Below are 7,249 nucleotides of genomic sequence, written 5' to 3' on the forward strand. Positions count from 1 at the left end.
TCTTGGGGCTACGTACGCACGAGGTGATGAGAGTCCGTGCGTAGTTACTATTATGCTATTGTCCGAGTAGTCTAGGACCCAAAAGCATGCTATACTTGGATGAATTGTAAACTTATTGACAGCTCGAATTGCTTAAACCACATCGAATTAATAAATAATTTCAAAAAGGATTAAACTTATTTTCTTAAATTGTTAAAAGAGAAAGTATCTTTTATTTGAATAAATATTCCCCGATAAATTCTTGATTGGCTATCTGAGCATGTATTTCTATGTGTATCTGCGTCACATGTATGGTTCGCGAGCAGGGTGATTGTTTATTTTATGTTAACCGCGTCGCATGGATAGTTCGCGAGCGGGGTAATAGATGCATCTATGCTTCGCGTCGTTCGACCCTCGACAGTGCACAATTTATTTTCTGTTGGAGCGGGCCGTACGCCTCGGCATGATTTGCATATACTTGTATTGCTGCCTTGAACTTATTAGAGTTGATATTGCCTCTTCATGTCTTGAGAACATTTGGATAAATAATGAAGAGGAATTTTGGAAATTTCCTATAAAAGAAAATAATTGTTCACTTGTTTCCTTCTATTGGATTAAAATCATGTTTATAGAAATCCGCGATTTAATGTTCTATTGACATCACATTATTGGACCCTTAGTAAGTGTCGAAGTCGACCATCTCGTCTCTACTTCTTCGAGATTAGGCGGGATACTTACTGAGTACACGTTGTTTATGTACTCATACTACACTTCTGTGCATTTTTGTTGCACAGGTATATGTAACTCTAGTGGTCTACTAGGCGTAGCAGGACGTATGATTCTGGGACTAGGTGAGTGCATATTCGAGGCGGCCCGCAGCTAGTATAGTCCCTTCCAGTATATTGTGTTTACTTCTTGTCCACTGTATTCCGGACGGATGTTGTATTTTATTTTCCTTCTCAGTAGATGCTCATGCACTTGTGACACCGGGTTCTGTGATGGTTTAAAATATCTTGTATTAATTGCTTATCATTTAGTTTGAATTGAAGCGGTTATCTTTTCATTTATAAAATTGAAGGAAAATCCTAGTTTCCAAGATCGTTAAAAATGAGAATCTTCATCAAGTAATTTAGTTAGCTTGCCTGACAGCAGTGTCCGGCGCCACCACGACCCTTAGTAGATTTTGGATCGTGACAACATGGTATTAGAGCACTAGGTTCCTAGGGTCTCACGAGTCATGAGCAAGTCTAGTAGAGTCTCGCGGATCGGTACGGAGACGTCTGTACTTATCCTCGGGAGGCTGCAGGACTGTTAGGAGTACTTCCCTTCTTGATTCCTTATCGTGCGATTTGATCCTTGGAGGCGTATGTCTTTAATTCATCCCTACTCAATCCTATGCGATGCGAACCGCATGTTGTAAATCGAGAATTGAAGAACCGTAATGGTACTACAGATGTGATACGGGATGTTTCTCCCGGTATAGCTGATCGGATTATTATCGTCGCTTTGTAGAAGGATATTTTATTGTTTCAGCCTAGTAGCTGTACTTCTGAGGGCTCTGAGGCTAGGCACTAGTTGCCATGATGCTATAAACTATTGTTCGGTATTAATATGATGGTAGGACATCTGCCTACGTGTCGGGGCAGTGAATGACTTGAAGGGAAGTTTACTCGGTGCATAATCTAGAGATTCAGTATTTTACTTCCGGCAGGGGAAAGGCAATCGAACTAAGAATGTGCAGATTTGGGGATTGATGGAGTAATGAGATTTGGTATTTGCGAGCGTGGTAGAGTTTTCTTCTATGATGAGATGTAGTGGTCCCTATTGAATGTACTAAGTTCGCCGGTGTTATGATCTTCTACAATTCGCCCTTGGGGTAAGCTATTGCGAAGTAATATTGAAAATGCGGCTGCCAGATATCGCAGGGTGCGGTAGTTCAGGATTGAATCAATGTTTCTAATGTCGGCGGTATGAGGAAGATGATCTTCGGAAATGTTTAAAGTTATCAGCAAATGTGGGTCCAAGTGCCACAGAGATAGATCTCATTTAAGGCAACAACTGAGCAGCAAAGGATGAGGAAGGACATGTGGAGAGTGTCAAGTGGTGGTTAGAATTTCTAGAAGGCCAGGCATAAGAAGCAAAGGTCGAGTAGTCGACTAAAGGGGTGAGTTTCGCCAAAGTGGGAGAGTTTGGAGTGATGTGGGGATTCTAGTGATTGGTGATTTGGGCCTTCAGATTAATCTAAAGTATGAGCTATTATGCGGTATGAGATTTGGTATAACGGAAAGGAGCTACTAGAAATGAAGAAGGATACAACCTAACTTTGAATTGGAAAGATGTTGCCGCACACTTAATTGATATTCACGAGAAGTGAAGGGACTGGTGCAACTAGAGAGTGAGCTCAGACTTAGAATGGGTCATTGATGCCGAGTGATTGTACCCTGTGTAGTGACGTTGGAAGATGTCGGAGAGTGTGTTCCACAGGGGGGTTATTCCCTGTGAGCAGGTTAGCGGTCGTGTGGTTGGAGAAGCTTCTGCAAAGTATTCTATTAGTGATACCGCAAAGGGGATCGGTCGTGCGAATATGGTTGATGATTCATAGTATAAAGAGGGGGTTTAATAGAAAGATCCCGAGGAATTTTGCGGTCGATTGCGCATGGTCATGTCAATAAGAGATAGGGAATCCTAGTGAATTTTAGAGTTATGTAATAGTAGCTCCAAGCTAAGTGGGAGAGTCCCACCGCCTACGATTGGGTTGTATGGTTATCTACTTGCGAGGTTTCGGGTTATTAGCATATTGATGAGCTATTCCAGCTGCAGGAAAAGAACATATGTGGTAAATTGAGCAAAGGAATTGTTAAAAGAGTGCTATGGTTGGCCTATTGGCTCATGTTCAAACTTGGGGAAGGATTCAAGATTCATGCCTTGTATAGATGCGGGTTTTAAGGGAAGGGATTCAGTCGATGCTTCATTGAGATGGGTGTTCATATGCCAGTGGAGCCTCGGAGTTGATTATATTCGGAACCTAGTCAGAGCGGCTGGCTCTCAGCAACGGTCCTAGTGAATTCGAAGGGATAAAGTGTGATGCCTAATGATTTCGAGCCTATAGGTACGGTTAAGAATCAAGCTTGATAGAAGCCTATGAGAAGAGGCACAAAATGTTCTATGATGTTTCGACTTGCGATGTAGCAATTGTGAGGTACGAAACGGTTTGTGGGATTTGAGACAGCATGGTCTCCTGATTCAGGGTCACTCAGGATGAGTTCAGATGGAGTGCGTTAAGTGTTGAATGGAGTTATCATTGTTTCTATGGCCATTAAGGATAAATTGGAAGAAGAAGGATTGGGTAGCCATAGTCGAATTGGCATGTTGCTGGTAATGATCAGTTCTTTCAGCGTGATCAAGTTATGCAAGTGAATTGTGATGGTGCGTGCGAGGCTTGTCGGCCGCCGTAGTTAGTGTTATTCAGAAAGTATTCTAGCGTGGCGGCCTGTTATGTGGAGGTGGACCCCGGAACGCCTATGGTTGTTTAGACCACTACTTAGAGATTTACATATTATACGGTCATGAGAATTCACCTGTATGTTGCTATGGTCCTCCTGAAGTGAGTTAAGTGGAAAGTTTTATATGATGAAGTGTTAATCTAACAGTGGTTCCGAAGCTATCAAGAAAAACGAGTTCTATCGTATATTGGCATGTTAAGTGCAGTGAGTGGTATGGAATTTGAAGTGAAGATCAAGGTAGCAGTTCGGTGTTGAAAGGATGTCACGAGCTCGGATGAGCAGGAAAGGAGTTTCGATGTTTAAGGTAAGTTGGTTTTGTCGTCAGCGTCCCCTGAGATTGGTGCTTTGTAAAAAGGGCTTTGTATCCTGGTTAATGATTCTTGATCACTTTTCAGCGTTAGTGCGGCTGGTGGTTTGGAGGTACGACCCAGTTATTTGTTATGGTAGGTTGTGGGAGTGTGTCCCACAGGAAGATTGTATAAGTGTGGCAGGTAGTCACTGGATTGATTAAAGACTTAAACCAAGTATGAAGGTTGTGATGATATCGTTGATTCGAGAATAGATGCCTGGAGGGCACTCAGTTTATTGGGTTGTGGACTGCGGAGGATTTCTCCTGTTGTGATAGTTGTTCTTGTGTGTTATGAGAAAAGGGAAGTTAGTATGGACCTTTGAAGGGTCTTTAGCCTAGTTCAGTGCGATTAGAATCGGCTTGAGGCCGGTGGGTGGATTTTAATGTGAACATGGGCTCTATATCAGGCCAAACGTGTTCATTCAGTAATGCGCTCCTTATGGAGGAGTAGTCAGGGTGTTACCTCGTTGTCAGATATTTCATGTAATGATACACTGCGCCGTGTGAGTTGTGAGACGGCTTGGTATATTTCTTGTGTGTTGAGGATCCGTGTAGAGATGATGTTATATGAGCAGGATGGTTTTTGAGATTTCAAATCGTATATCGCACCTCAGTTGTGCTTGAGTTTTGTGGCTTCTGGCACTATATGTCTCCCCAGGGATGGAATTATGCACTTAGTGTGCTTGTGACCAATGTTCGGTATATTATTGAAATGAGCAATCTAGCTCGGNAAAGGTATTTAGTTCGTGAACAAGAATTTCATTTCCAAGAGAGACGAAATCGGATTCGGGCAATTGATTGGAACAGATTCTGCAAAAATTCTTCCGCTGTTGTTAACAGGTACACAAATTCTATGTCCCTGTTACTCGATTTTACTTTTAATGGTATCAAGAGCCTTAATTGTGTTCACGGTCAACATGGATAAGAGAATTCTTGTAATCTTCCGTCTTGTAGTATTAATTTTTTGCTGGGCTACTGATGTAGATACGCAAGAATTGCATATACCCATGTGGATGCTCTTTACTGTAAGAGCAATGGTGCAGGGGCAAATTTACTAATTAAATATGTTATATATATAAAAAGGAAGTAAAACAATGCTTCAGCCAAATTATGAATTTAATTATGGTTTTAGGCTTTCTACTGAATCATGTGTTATTTATGTTCCGAGATCTACGTGGTCCATCTAGTTGTTGAAGTTTCATGTTTCTTCCCTTAGTACAAGATCAAGAAAAGAGCATAAGAAACTGATGGACAAAGAACATAAAATCGTTTAATTGCATTAAATATATGCAATAAACTGGGAGTGATTGCTTGAAAGATCTATCCGTAGTTTTACTATAAATTGTTGAATTTTCTATTATGGGTTTATAAAAATAGAAGAATGAGTTCCATAAATGTTGCAGTGATTTTACATACAAATGTGATTATTATTTCTTGAGATGGGAGCCCTAAGTATGTCAATGCAAAAGACAAAACTTTGAAGGACATTTTTTTTAAACCATTGAATGATCTACTTGACCTTTAGCTAATAAAGTGATCTGATGCTCAATACAACTTTATGTAATAATCTATTCAAATGATGCTGGTCAAACTAGGAGTATAGATCTCAGCATGATAAAGCTGATATCACGATTATAGGTCCTCGTGTTTACATCTCTGTACCAACGTGTTGGAGATTTGGTATCTATTTTTGAATTAGGCATGTGAAATTTATGTTTCTGGTTCATAAGCATTTTGTTCTCATAATATGCTTTCACTTGTTGAAACTGGAAAAGTAATTTTTTATCTACTTAATATAGAAAACTAATTTAGCCCTTATCCCTTATATTGAAATACTTCTATGAGTTATTGTGACATATGTTGTCACATTGAGTGGTTGTAGCCATTCTTATTGTTTCCTTGGTCCAATTTCAGATATGGCTGAACAGGGACAAATTCCAATTTATCCAAGTGGGAGTTCTCGAAGTCAAGGAAGAGGACAACGTAGAAGGGTACGTTGCCGCATGACTTATTTCTATAATGATTCAGACTCGGAGCCTGAAGTTATCAGGAATGTCCCAAGGGCGAGAAAAAATCAGTTAAGGGATCGAAGGGCTGAACGAAGGGAAAGAGAAAAGAAATTTAGAGAGTTTAAGGAATTTAAGATGGGCCCTGATGTTTCCGTTCCTGAACATGTACACCTCTTTAAGATAAAAAGAGCTGAATTGGCTAAATACATACAAATTACTNGAGATATAGTGGTCCCTATTGAATGTACAAGTTCGCCGGTGTTATGATCTTCTACAATTCGCCCTTGGGGTAAGCTATTGCGAAGTAATATTGAAAATGACGGCTGCCAGATATCGCAGGGTGCGGTAGTTCAGGATTGAATCAATGTTTCTAATGTCGACGGTATGAGGAAGATGATCTTCGGAAATGTTTAAAGTTATCAGCAAATGTGGGTCCAAGTGCCACAGAGATAGATCTCATTTAAGGCAACAACTGAGCAGCAAAGGATGAGGAAGGACATGTGGAGAGTGTCAAGTGGTGGTTAGAATTTCTAGAAGGCCAGGCATAAGAAGCAAAGGTCGAGTAGTCGACTAAAGGGGTGAGTTTCGCCAAAGTGGGAGAGTTTGGAATGATTTGGGGAATTTAGTGATTGGTGATTTTGGCCTTCAGATTAATCTAAAGTATGAGCCATTATACGGCATGAGATTTGGTATAACGGAAAGGAGCTACTAAAAATGAAGAAGGATACAACCTAACTTTGAATTGGAAAGATGTTGCCGCACACTTAATTGATGTTCACGAGGAGTGAAGGGACTGGTGCAGCTAGAGAGTGAGCTCAGACTTAGGATGGGTCATTGATGCCGCAGTGATTGTACCCCGTGCAGCGACGTTGGAAGATGTCAGAGAGTGTGGTTCCTCAGGGGGGTTATTCCCTGTGAGCAGGTTAGCGGTCGCGTGGTTGGCGAAGCTTTTGCAAAGTATTCTATTGGTGATACCGCAAAGGGGATCGGTCGTGCGAATGTGGTTGATGATTCAGAGTATAAAGAGGGGGTTTTATAGAAAGATCCCGAGGAATTTTGCGGTCGATGCGCATGGTCATGTCAATAAGAGATAGGGAATCCTAGTGAATTTTAGAGTTATGTAACAGTATCTTCAAGCTAAGCGGGAGAGTCCCACCGCCTACGATTGGGTTGTATGGTTATCTACTTGCGAGGTTTCGGGTTATTAGCATATTGATGAGCTATTCCAGCTGTAGGAAAAGAACATAAGTGGTAAATTGAGCAAATAAAATTGTTAAAGGTGTGCTATGGTTGGCGTTATTGGCTCATGTTCAAACTTGGGGAAGGATTCAAGATTCATGCCTTGTATAGATGCGGGTTTTAAGGGAAGGGATTCGGTCGATGCTTCATTGAGATGGGTGTTCATATGC

The sequence above is a fragment of the Nicotiana attenuata genome, unplaced genomic scaffold (genome assembly GCF_001879085.1).
Source record: "Nicotiana attenuata strain UT unplaced genomic scaffold, NIATTr2, whole genome shotgun sequence".
NCBI classification, from domain to species: Eukaryota; Viridiplantae; Streptophyta; class Magnoliopsida; order Solanales; family Solanaceae; genus Nicotiana; species Nicotiana attenuata.